This window comes from Gavia stellata, chromosome 2 (genome assembly GCF_030936135.1).
Source record: "Gavia stellata isolate bGavSte3 chromosome 2, bGavSte3.hap2, whole genome shotgun sequence".
NCBI classification, from domain to species: domain Eukaryota; kingdom Metazoa; phylum Chordata; class Aves; order Gaviiformes; family Gaviidae; genus Gavia; species Gavia stellata.
Window position 1 is genome coordinate 63254916 of NC_082595.1, and position 13455 is coordinate 63268370.

Genomic DNA, 13455 nt, shown 5'->3' on the forward strand with positions numbered 1-13455 from the left:
TCATGGTTGGGACTGCAATAGCTAACAGTCGTGTTTCCTGATGAACGCACACGTGCGTGTGAGACATCACCTGTGTACGTGTCTGTGGGGGTGTGTGGGCATCGTGTTGCAAGGAAGGGGCTGGTGCCCCAGGGTGCCATGGAGGGGTTTGCCCTTCAGCAGGGCTCCAGGCATGGCACTCGTCCAGGGCCACCCCCCCCCGCCCCCCTGGGAGGAAGCTCCACCCCAAAAAGGGCTTAGTCCCGTCATTTTTTGCCTTCATAAGAAATGACAGTAACAGCAGTGAGGAAGAAAAGGGCCTGTACAAGTTGTTTTTGGTGGTAGATGCCTCTGCATGTTTCCAGCCTTTGCTGCATGAGCTGTAGCATGTCTTTCCTCACAGAGCAGCCCCGTTGCTCGTTACAGAGGTACAGCTTCCCACGAACAGCACGCCTGCACGCGCTGGCCTGGACTTGAGGCACAAGGCAGGCAGAGAAAGATTTTGAAGGTTGAAACAGTAAAGGCTGGTGATGGAGAGAGCATCCCTTGTGCGGGATGCAGGCAGAGACAGCTCTCCCATGAAAATGGCCTCTTTCCGCTGACAGTAGAGCGGCAAGTGTGGCAACGGGGGTGTGGAGGACTGCAAGAAAGCAGCAAATGGTGGCTGTTGAACTTGCTGTGCAGCTAATAATTACCAACGAAGTGCTAATTCAAATGAAATTAAGATACGCTTGACGTAGTTGCTTGGTGAAGTTGCTATCCACGTCATGGAGAGTCAAAGCTGCTTCAGCACCTGCAGGAAGAGCTGTCAGAAGCGTGCTGGGTCTTGCAGTGAAACCCAAATCTGGACAGGTCCTGGGATGCGAGAGCAAAGTCTTACAGTGCAGTAACGGGAGTTCAGCTGGTTCCCATTACATCTCTTATCCTTGAGACTGGGATAGGAAGGCAGTACTGGGAACTGCTTTGAAAACCATTGCCAGACCAGGCTTGACTTTATTGGCCATCCTGGACTTTCAGAAGGTGCATTTTCAGATACAAAACTATATATGTTCGTGAGATACAAACAGCCAGCTGCTGTTTTAAAATTGGCAACACATTTCGGCTGCTCAGGTATCAAGAACATCAGCAATACAGCACGGTGATTGGAGCAAGGGACTTCACCTCCTGCCTTGGATAAAAATATCATCATATTATAATCATAGTCATAATATTTTGATTCTTTAGTTTATATCTGAGAACAGAATCAGAGGTGGCAAGAAAGCATATTTCAGCTTTACACTCTCAAAAATATTTCCAGTATATTTATATTTTTTAGTTGGGTGGACTACTGGAAGATTAAAGGCTTTATTTCTTCCCTGAATCCAAGTAAATGTGAAACACTGATTTAAGAATAAATAAGCATTAATCCCTTTAGTCATTGTCACTTTAAAACTCACAGTGGCAGTGCTGCTCGGAGAAGGTGAATGATGTATTTTGTTGGCTTTTCAGTTCCACAGCAGAGAAGATGAAGCTCATCCTGCTCAAATTCTTGATAGTGCACTGCAAAATGATATGATGATTACATCACATCGAGTGCATGTTCACAAAGTCAGCAGCTCAGTTTTGCTTAGCTTGCAGCATGCAGTGGGCGCTTAGGAATGCTTTTCCATTTGTCGGTGGAATGGGATGTTTTGCACGGCAGTATGGCTTTGGGACTTTAGTTTGGAGATAACCAGAAGATACCTGCATGGTATTTTCAGTTAGACCTTCTCCTTCTGCTCCTTCAGCCAAATCATACATGTATGCTCTCAATACTAATATTTCTGGTTTGGTGTCAGTCTTTTTTGTTCTCAGTTTGTTTCTGTGAAGGACAGTTCTACTGCATTTTTTTGGAGGGATGATCAAAAAATGAGGGTCCCCAGGCATCAGAAGCATAAAAATGTCGTTGGTTCAGGTGCTTCACTTTAGAAAGGTGAAACCATAGCAATTCAGACTTCTCAATTTCCCTGCGTCCCATCATGTGAGACACCTTAGGTCAGGTTATTTGATCTGGAAGGGCAAAATGCTTGCACAACCGATCACATGCGGGAGAATGCGGTGAGGACTGCCCAGGCACAAGGACGCACAGGCTGGTACGTCTGCGCACCCAGGTCCCCAGGGAAAGACCTGGGGCTCAGTGATTAGCAATGCTGCAGTGGGGAAAAGAGAGGCTGTGGCACGGCGCTGCTGCCGGGGGTACCGGCAGCGCTGGAAGAGGAGTACAGAGCTGCAGCCGTCGGACAGGTCTGATCTCTGAACACGGAGCTGAGTGGACCTGGAAGATTAGGTGTCGGATTCGGGGAAAAAACTTCCTTACAGCATGCATGGTACTTGCTAAGCTACGAGCTCTTTGCTTGCCAAGCGGAGTAATTCATTCCAAATAACCATGATCCTAGTTCAGGAATGGCATCCGTGGAGGCTGCCGAGGACTGGCTGCATCCTCACTACCTGTGCCAGCAGGTTTCCTCACATGACCGGTCCCCAGTAACTTTGGTAAAGGATGTGGACAAGGCAGGCTGATCAGAGCAGCTCTTTGGAAACCATTAAAAGCTTTAGGAAAGAAATCACGCTGTCTGTGGGCTGACCATTGAGGAGGTTGGGAGTTACTGTTGCTTAAAATGCAGCTCCAAAATGCAGGAACCTGTTTTAGTTTCATCTTTCATGCTCTTTAGGACATGCCTACAAAGCACGGCTTATTCTGCTATGGCCTGTCCCAGTGGATAAGCTGGCACAAGCTCATGGATGTGGGTACAGTATAAAGCAAGCAAGGTTTGCAAGGAAAAGGAAGAGCCCTTGTTAGAGCAACCAGTGCACTGGAAAAAAACAGAAGATTTCAGGTACTTGGGCCTTTTTGCAGATTGTCTGCTCCTTACACAACCACAGATACAGATATGGTTACTACAGCACTGTGTAGGTGCTCTGAAATACATAGCTGTTCCCATCCAGAAAAGGAAATACACACAAACTTAAGTACAACAGGTAACAAGCCCTGCAGTGGGTTGTTGTCTCTACAAAAAATTTTAAAAAATCACACTAACTAAAACAATTGAACCCTTCCCAATTCAGTTTGGCTTTAAATCAGGCTTTAAATCAGGCTTTAAAACCTTTAAGTTCATCCTGCCACATGTTACTAACACATGACCTTGCAAACAAGTCGAGGTTCTCCGTCTCCACTCCTGCACAGCAGAAAAAAGCATAAGCTTTTTCATTGAAATGTAAAGCTGATCATTTCTTTTGCAGACAGACCAATTTACACAAGGCAGGTACACCTGGATGCTTGATGACAAGCAGGATCTGAAGGTTGCTTCAAGGGTCACGGCAGCTGTGACATGAGGTCAGGGCAGGCTGGAAAGTCCAAGCAGCCACCCTTAAAATTGATGAGTTTCTGCACAGTTGTGAACAATATGTTTGTACGTTTGCTTTCCTGATGCTTCTTATATATTCACTGTTTTATGCCATGTCTGGGTTTCATGCTATCTAGAAGATCCATATTGCCAGTTCATTGATATGCCATAGGAATTGCAAAGGATGAACCTGGAGGTTTTTGACCACTAGCTAGAAAGCAATGGGCATACAGAGAGGAATATGTTTTCTCAATGATTTTGGTAGCACAATCCGTGATGAAACAGCTAAAAAACGCATTATCCAAATGGTTGTCCGCAGCCTGGTGACCAAGCAACCCATTGAAATGCGTGAGGCAACTCACGCTTTCCCAACACCATTGATTAAGGCTGCGAACTTCGGGAATTAACGCTGTAGCTATTTGCACTTGTTTCATGTTTTCACAGCCATAGATCTGGAGACATAGATTCAAAAACAAAAACAAGCCCTTAAATTTTGGGGGATTGGGGGATCCTGAGCTCCATGGAGTATTGATGAAAGGTATAAAATCCTGGATGTCATTCAGCCATGCTTGTTAACACAGCCTGTACCTTTGTTCTTGGTGGCTATTTTCTAGACTGTTTTTTTAAATTTCTTTTTCTTTCTTCCAACAAACTTGCAAGGAAATCTTTTAGACCTACAATAGCCTTGCAGTGGTATTGGCTTTGAATTGAACCAAGTTTCTCTAGGCATTTGAAATAATAAGGAGGTCATTAAATGTGGAGTTTGTATTGGACTAAGCAAACTGAGTAAGAAGTGGTTACAGAGAATGCAATAAACATCTTGTAAGTAAGAAAACGCTTCAGATGTGGGAGGAAAAAAAGTCTTGGCTTTTAAAGTGGCTGTATAGACAATAGTTCCTTTAGGACACACAATGGAAAAGTTGCTTATTTGATCTCCCAAGAAGATGTAAGTTCTCTCAGCACAATATGCTGAGCCATTAGGAGATTTGGATTAGGAAGGAATCATTTCTGTTCTGAGAGGAAGGGAATACTGCAGCTGAGATTTTTATTCTACAAAGACATATAAAGGGCTAGCAGCAGAACATTGTGCTACTGTATTGGCAAGATGACAAGATTTGAAAATGGCAAACGTTAAAGAAATAGGTGGAAGTGCAATTACTTTGAATAAATTGCTTTTTCTCTCTTTTTCTTTCACTATTTTTCTCACTTTCTTTCATTATTGCTGTTAAGTACTAATTACACTACAATTTGTATTACAATCTGTAAGAATAATTGGTCCTGTTTTAAAGCACATCCTGAAAAAGGACCATTTTACAAGGCGTTGACAGGAGATTGCTAAAGCCATTCTCATTCAGCATCCAATACATCTCTGGTAAGACGCAGCACCAATTTCAAGAATGGGCTTCTGCGGTTTTGATTATTTGTGCAGGATAGACATCCTGATGAAATTTTGTATCATACTAGAAATCAAAGGACAGGACTGCATCATTAATGCCTGAATTTATGCGCAATAAACCAACTTCAACCTTTAACTGACCTCTGAAATATTTAATGCCACGTTTCCTGTAAAACAATGAAAGCTAAGAGCAAGGATAAGGATACACACAAAGAATGATTTTTGCTTTAAAGGTTCATTCCTGTCTACGGGCCTCTGAGGTGCAAAACAACTCATGGGGCAATGTTTTGGGTTTTTTTTAAGGGTGGAGGGAGAGGCAAAGCAGCACATGGTCAAGTATTAACCAGAGTAACAACAGAAACTGCTTGTGCATGCCGAAGCATGTCTGCAGGGATAAATTTGTTTAATGTCTCCTGCCTTTGGCTGTGGCGAAGGGAGTCTCCTCTTCTTGGAGGGTTTCTGGTGAGTGGGCAGCCCCTGAGCCGGCTGGGGGAAACTCCGCTGCTCTGCCCCTTTGTGAGGAAGGGACCAACAGCGGAGAGCACGGGACCTCCAGCAGCCCTGGCATTAGGAAAAAGTGAAAAGGGGAAACAAAGGAGCACCCATTTAACCTGAACCGTGCTGTGGTGGATAAAACCAACCCGAATGCCCAAGGACATGATAAGGAGAAATTATTTAGCTGCTTAAATGAATGTGAGGGTCCTAGATAATAAACAGAGGAACTGGAATTGCTCATTTATGAGCATAAATTCAATCGAGATGGCATTGCTGGAACTGGATGGGAATTTTCTGGTGACTGAAATCTTTAAATCACTGGTTATAATCTCTTAAGAAAGGTTTAGTGGACAGAAGGGGATGAGAAATGGCACACTATGACCAAAAAAAAAAGGGCATGATTTATTTACTAGTGACAAATGACAAAGAAATGATCTCATGGATTGATTTCCCACCATGAAAAGTGCAAAATGGGGTATGAGTTGCTGTCTGTGAGAGAGCAGCTGTTTTTAAAGAGGAACAGATGACTGGCTCCTTCAGTTACTATCTATAATGTATAGGAGGAAAAAGAAAGTTGCATTTTCATGGGGGTTGTTAATCCAAATGACATATGCTGGTAGTCTCCTGCTGCCAGCACTGAAACATCTTCAGAATCACTAAATAACATTCTTAATTTTCTTGCTTAAAAAGTATTGCACCAGAGACCAGGGAAACTCTAGACTAGACTTTTGCCTCAGCAGAGGGGAAGAACCACGATACTAAAAATCAGCGGTACAATAAATAAATAAAAATGTTCATAACTTGATTACCTTTGTTGAAAGCAAACAAAATGCAAATCAGTAGCTTTAGCTGATACAATTTCACAAAGTGGAAAACAATTCTGAACTAAGTCAGTTGGGGGGAAAAATGTAAATGATAATTGGAAAACATCTGAGAATATTTTACAGGTTGCCTAATAACCCATAACTGGGAAAAAATAAGGGTACATTAGTTTCAAGAAAAACAACATCATCCTGGCTGGGAAGGAGCTATTAAAATAATAATCCTCCTCTCCATGAATATATAATAAGTAGAAGAATGGGGAAGCTGAGAGTGACAAATACAAGACAGAAGCTTCTAACTGGAAAAGCTGATACAGCTCTTTCCATAGGATGAGTTACTAAACACTTGAGGTAAGGTAAGATATTGAACACTTGAGCCCTAAGCTTTCTTAAGAATAAAAATCAACCTTCCCTTCTCAGCCCAGCTGTGCTCCTAGTTGCCTACCAGTGCCACTGGCGAAATGAAAGCTTTGTCTCTAACAGCAGAGGAAGGGCTTAAATATATTTATAGACACAAACCAGGGATGTTATAGTCCTGGCATACAACTATATGATATCTTCCCCTCTGGTAATAATTTGGGAAGAATGCTAAGTTACAGCTAAACATTAGAAAATGCGTAACTTCCCTCCAGGAAACCGAGAGGGGTGGAGAGGCTGTCGTGAGTGTTGGTGTGGCCACTGGGGAAGCCCCAAGGAAGTTGGGGAGGAAGCTAAGGTGCTAAACCTGTTAGCATTGCAGTGGACACAGCCAGTCATAAGTCTGTTGGGTCTTAGACACAGGAAAAATAATAGATGAGGGACTGGACTAATAACGCTTTGAAAATAATATAATAAATGTCAACAGACTGATAGAAAAATGTTTCCCATCAAACTAACCTGAGAGCTTTGTAATGTCGTTATAAGAGGTGGCTGATAAGTAGGGACCTGACAAATCTTAGCCTTACAGAAACAGTTAGCTATCTCCAAGGGCTATTCATGAATAGTGAAACTAATTTTCAGATTTCATCTTCATGTTCAGAGAGGTCATAATTTTTCAAGACTATTTCTTGCCAGTGTTCCTTAACGGTAATTACAGACAAAGGCTAGTGCTTGCAGCAGGTCCTAGAAAAAAAGGCTTAAAAATGGAAAAGATCAACAGAATAATTAAGCAGTATTTAGTCTTCCTATCCCCCACCCATCCACTGTGCTAACTGATACTTAAGGCAATGACAGCAATTTCTGACTGTGAGAACTGGAGTTTGAGATGAGTTAAATTCTCATATCTTACATGAGGTTGAAATATGTTCTAGAATGGCTTCAAAGTTATTAATTCAATAGCACTTTTGCTCTGGTAATACTAGACTGTATGGAAATGTGACATTTGTTTAGTCAGTTTGCTCATGAAAGCCACAGGTGACGGTTTAGGGAATGTCTGTGCTTTCAGAGTGAAGAATGGCAGGAGAAGGAAGTTTTGGACATCTTTGTTAGGCCAGCACACACATTACTGTGTTTATTGATGTCTCTTCTTGACAACAGCACATCCATTCCATTTACAGCAAGTAGAACCAGTTTTCTTCTCACTTTTGAAAGGTTTCCTCTACCATCTCCAGTCTATCAATGAATTCCACGTTTATTGGCCAAATTCATTAGGAAATCTTGTTTTTAAATGGAATAAATTTAGTGGCAATGAAGCGTCAGACTGGAAGAGCAGGGCTCGGAAGTGCTCTACATGTAAAGTGCAAAGGTTGCACAGAGCAGAGCAATAGTTCCCTAAAGTTCCTTTATGCCGTAACTTGTCTTAGGTCTCACTTTTAAAGAAGAAAGGGAAATAATTGTCTTCTTTGAGTTAGGGTGCTAGTTCAGTGCAGGTTCAGCTGAAATCTGTTTTTCACTGGCTTCAAAGCATGTTAGATCAAGTCCTAATCCTTCAGCGCTCCAACTGAGTCTTGCTGAGATGATGGAACTGGAGCAACGCACCTCCCTTTCATCAGGCTGTTCGCAAACCTAACTGTGCTTGAAGAGCAAATACATTAGAATATTTTGCTGACTTGCTTGCAAAGATGATTTTCTCCCTTGGTATTCCATTTCATCTCCCCTCATTTTTTAAGGCATGCTACAAGTTAGCCAGCACCATCCTTTCCTCTTATAGCATGTACTAGAAAAGGGGAATCTGATTTTCAAGAAAAACATGCTGGTTGGGAGTTATACACTTGGCACCTGCAGTGTCTCAGCATATATTCTGGGGAGAAAACAAAGAGTATTTTTGTCTAAGGATAGTGTGTTTTACTGAGTTCCTCCCCTGGGAGAGATACTAGGAGGTGTAATCTCCTCTTGCTTTGGCTGAAGATCAGTACAGCCTCTTTGCTTGCTGTGTGAGGGAGTCCCTCCTGCCAGGCTGTGCCGCAGTCCTGCTGGGCTGCCCTCAGGTGAGAAGGTCTCATGGCAAAGGTGTGCAGCAGTGACAGCTACAACACAGAGAGAATGTTTTCTGGCTTTGAGGATGATTCTGTCAACTGGGTGCTGTAAGTCCCAAATCAAACAGGCATGAGTAGAGCTGGCTTCTTGATCCTCCCTGAGGATGTTTAGCTATGTTCCCCAGGGCAGACCTCGTGCCTTGGGATGTGTTTTCGCCTCAACTGCATAGTCAGTGTTTCACATATAACCCTTGTGGCTTTTATATGTTCCTCACACTCACGGTGTGCATGCTGCTATGGGTGCTTTGAACCTTGCGATTGATTCAAGATTGGGATGGGAAATGAAGAAACCCAAGCTTAGCTTTGAGTCCTCGGAAGCTAAGAAGCGTGATAACTATTATCACCACTAAGCTTGAAAACTCTACGTACAGATCTATTAAAAAACAGTCCTGAGAAATGCCCCTCTCCTAAACATAATAGCTTTCCTATGGGCCAACACCTCTGGAGAGGCACCAGGTCTGCCCTCATGTCTCCCCAAAGACAGCCTTTGCCCTGCTGTAATAGGTAGCCCTCTCAGTGACAGCTTGTCCTCCTAAATACCTTCTCTGACTTGTTGTGTGGCCAGGCTGATGGAGCCCAGCACCTTCCCACCAGCGCTCGTCTGCACAGCAGGCAAGCTGGTGTCCCTGGGAGCTGGCAGATTGACTCAGAGCCGATGCCTCTCTCTGAAAGTCTTTTTGAGGTATTTCGTGCTCTCCCTGAGCCAGGCTGTATTAGCAAAGTCTGCATTGTCAGCATGGTTGTGCAGCACAGGGGACACACACAAATACGACCCGAAATGGAAGACCCAGAATGAAGTGTAGCTTACAGCTCAGTTCAACAACGTGGACATCCCCCCTGCCAGTCGCATTCCTGGCCACGGCTGCAGTAGAGGATTTTGTTGCTTGTCCGTTTAAATACTGTGAAGTTCGATGTTTTCTTCTATAAAAGAAATGGCAGTGTTTTACATGCTGTATGAAAAAAGCACAGCACAAACTTTGCAACACAGTTGTGCTTTCCCCCCTGTTTTTTGAGTTAATAACGGCCGAAGTGCTATGACTACAGTATCTTTTTAAAGTAGTACCACCTTCCCTGTTTAAGTGATGCCATTTTCCTTCATAATTTATCCTGTCCACTCCTCTGGGGGTAAGTCTTAATTTGAAGCATTAAACAAAATTCTACATTTTGTGTGTGAACAAGAAAGTAACCTAATGGCCCGTCCTAGCCCGCAGTTGCAATGACCATCTGGAGACTTCCCTGTTCAACTTTGGATGAACTTCAGCTGAAGTATGAGAGCCAGTTTGGCTCCATACAAGCTGTTCCAAGCCTCATTGTTGCTATTAACAGTTTGTCTTAGTGACAGGGCGGCATTTTGCCTATTGAAGGTTTGGTTTTAGTGATTCAGCGTGTTTCCATTGTTCGTAGATCATTCAGGCTCTTATGTTTCCAGCGCTGCGGATACAAAGCAAAAAGGCAGCTCTTGTTCACAATAGCTTATTATCCTGGGGTGGTTTTTTTGTTGTTGTTTTGATGGGGGTTTTGGATAGATGCAAGCTCTTTTAAGGGGCAGGTTCTTTTCTTGATGTCCTTGCACAGTGTTTATTGCAATGGGGATCTGTTTGCTTGTAGCCTTCAAAGCAAGCCAGTTACGGAATAGGGTGAGGACCAAACCACCGATTTTTTGTTAAGAGTGGCTGCAGCTCCTCAGCCTGTACCTAGCTGTTGTCAACAGGCAGTGCATTGTCACGATTTATCAGGGCACAGGTCACACTTGCAGAGGCCACACAGGAGAAGCTGGGTTTTATTGTCCTCTAAGTCCATTGGCAACAACGGCTTAGAAAATTATTGCAATGAGGCTAAAGTTAAGGTGATAAGTAAAAAGTTGTTTGAAGGACACATTCTTTGTTTCTGATGACATGAAGCTGGGAGTTACTGTCAAAACAGCAGAGAGTTGGACTCTACAGGAAAAACTAGAAAACACCGATAATTTAAATAGCAGTAATGAGAAGGCGTGCAGGGTCATGAAGCTAGAGGCTTAATAATGAGCTCTCAGCTCATACCAGAAATGCTTATCCATTGAAAGCAATGGAGACAGAGAAAGCCCCGAGTGCATTGGTTAATCATAAATTGGCTTTGAGCTACCCGTGTGGTATAATGTGGCTGAGTAAAAGACAAGTGTGATTCTAGAGTGTTCTGGGAAGGAATTTTTCAGGAGCGAAGGGGAAATATTAACACTGCTGCACTTGTAAAACTGCAGCTGGAACTGTCTTTATGATACTCGTCACCCATGTTTGAAGACAGATGAATTCAGCTGGAGCAGGTGCAGTGAACGGCTACAGGGATTAGCACTGGACAATCCAATATACAGGAGTAAACTGGAAGAGCTTGACTTATTCATCCTAGCAGAATAACGGCTAAGGAAGAATGCAACTGTGCTCTACAAATACAAAGTGAATTAAACACAAGGAGTGAGAAGGTATATTTAAACAAAAGAACAATATTGCCTTGAGCAAATAGATGTGTGTGGCTTGGCTGTGATTAAAGTTTCTAAGAAAAGGTTCTGGAATACTAATACGAGAAAGAAACCAAAATACTCTTTAGATAGATTTTAATAAACTTATGGAGACGACTCTATGAAATAGTTACCTATGAAGAGAAATCGAGCCCACGAGGTCCCTTTTGCAGTGTGTTCCTAGGCTTCATGAAGTATATTGTTAACATTTTCATTTTGATTTTTGTTAAGTACGTATTATGCGAGCCTGTGGCAGGTATTATGTGTACCTGAATAGCACTCACTTTAGGACTAAAAGCTTGCAAATGCAAGTCTTAAACACTCTTGTCTTGGACTGAATCAAGCAGACTCTCTAGTTCAGAGAGGTACAATTCACAAAGGTACCCACCATCAAAGATTTCAACTTAGAAACATGAAGTTAGGGCCCCCCCTTCACCAGAATTATTCTTCTTCCTCATGCCCGTGTCCTTTATCTCTTCAAACTTCCTAAGTTTCTGGCTTCTCAAATTTTAAGTTACCAGCTTCTACGACACTTAATCCCTCCCCTCTTCAGTGTGTTTTCTACCTCCTGGTGTTTCACAGCCTGCCTAGACAACCTTTCTGTGCTTCTCTGTGTCTCTTCCCAAGCTGAAACGTTCCCCCTTGGGTGGCACAATGAAGTGCCTAGTGCTTTTACTCCATACACTGCAGTGCAGGAGCTTGTCTCCCCAGTGAGATTAGTGTTGGCAAACAGCAGTTGCAACCCAGCAGCTGGCCCCGTTCACAGTACAGTGCAGGTGGGTGCCCAGCTGCTGCCGGCAGGTACTGACCACCTCCCCACTCTGCTCCTGCTCCTTTATCACTGCATCTTTTACACCTGCCTGCGGCATCTTTTCCTTTCAGCCAGTCTTTCCTCTGCCCTGTAGCTCCAAGCCCTTTTTCTCTCCCACCACAATGCACCCTCCCCTGAAGAGGGGCATCTAACCCAGGAGTCTCCGTTGCTGCCTCCGGTGTCTGAGCTGGCACACATGACAGCTGCCTGTCCACCATAGGGGACGATCAGTGCGGCAAGGCAGGCCACACAAATCCATTCACCAACCAACACAGTGACATACAAAAGCAGTCCCTCTAGCTAAAGAAAAAAATCAGTTCCCAGCACTTGGAAGTCCACTTTATCACATATCGTGCTGCAGCACTTGCTTGCGACTCTCGACAGCACTTATACCCGTATTGTACGGGCATCAGGCCATAGCCCAGGCCACAAAACTGCATGCAGGACCAGGCAAAGCTGCCTGGCTGGGTTCCTGGTGCTTTCTCTGAATGCCCTGCACTGCTGAGCTAAAGGCAACTTTTATCGCTGTTCAACAGCGAGCACAGGAGGATGCCCATGCTGGGTGGGAAAAAACCTTTCTTCTGTTTACAAAAAGAAAGGTTAGCTTGGAATCCCTTAATTGCATCTGGACATTAGTCAAGCAAAGGTGTGGTAAGCTAATTAAGATGATTGTGAATGTTTTCCATTTCTTGCTAACATTCCTGTAACTGGATACCTTCCTCTTTATTTGGGAGACATACTGAAAATTAACAAATTTAGATAAACCTTTTTTGCTCCTCTGACTTTTTTTGCTTATTTCCCTGCCCTCTCTGGTGGCATTGTGGGCACCAGTTTAACATGAAGTTAAGACTGCTCTATAACCCTAGCAGTGATTTTTAGACATGCTTTTTCAGTTGCCCATCTCCTGTATGTCAGTCCAGTGATCTTGCTATCAGTATTCTGTGGGGCAGAACTGTAGAAGGGGCCCCCTGAGACACCCCAGGTAGGCTACAAAGCCCATTCCCCATTGCAACTTTCCAGATAGATTAGATCCTAGGTGAATCATAAAAGTGATGGAAAAGTGATGTAAGCATGATGTAAGGGGAAGCTACAATGAAGTCACAGTAACTATTAAGTGCCTGATGCCTGAAAACTGCAAAATGCAGGAATAGAGAAGTAGCAGCAGTGAGGTTAAATTTTGCTTTGAATTTTTCCTTACTATGAGTCTGTTAAAGGAGGGTGAGGGAAAAACACATACATGGAAACTGCATAAACTGCAACATCAGATTGCAGTTGTATTTAAAAACATCTTAAGCAAAAGCTCTTCACAATTTTCTTCTCAAAAATAACTTTTTCACTATGTGATGTCCTTACAGTTTCTCATTACCTGAAGAAAAATTTTTGCACTCCTAAACATTGAAGCAGATTGCTTGTTTGCTAAAGCCCTAGCTTTTGTTTCCTTCAGGAAGCTCTGGAATTATCTGGGCTCAGTCTGTACTTAGGTTACACCTACCCCCTGCTGTGGCTATGCTGCAATGCCATAAAACTTTCAACTCTATCATTTCAGTGAATTGTTTTTCAAGAGAGCTGTACAAAATCTCTGTATAGGCAGGGTTGGGGTTTTTTTTTCCTTTTTTTTTTTTTCACTCCCAGACCTTCCTGCTCCCT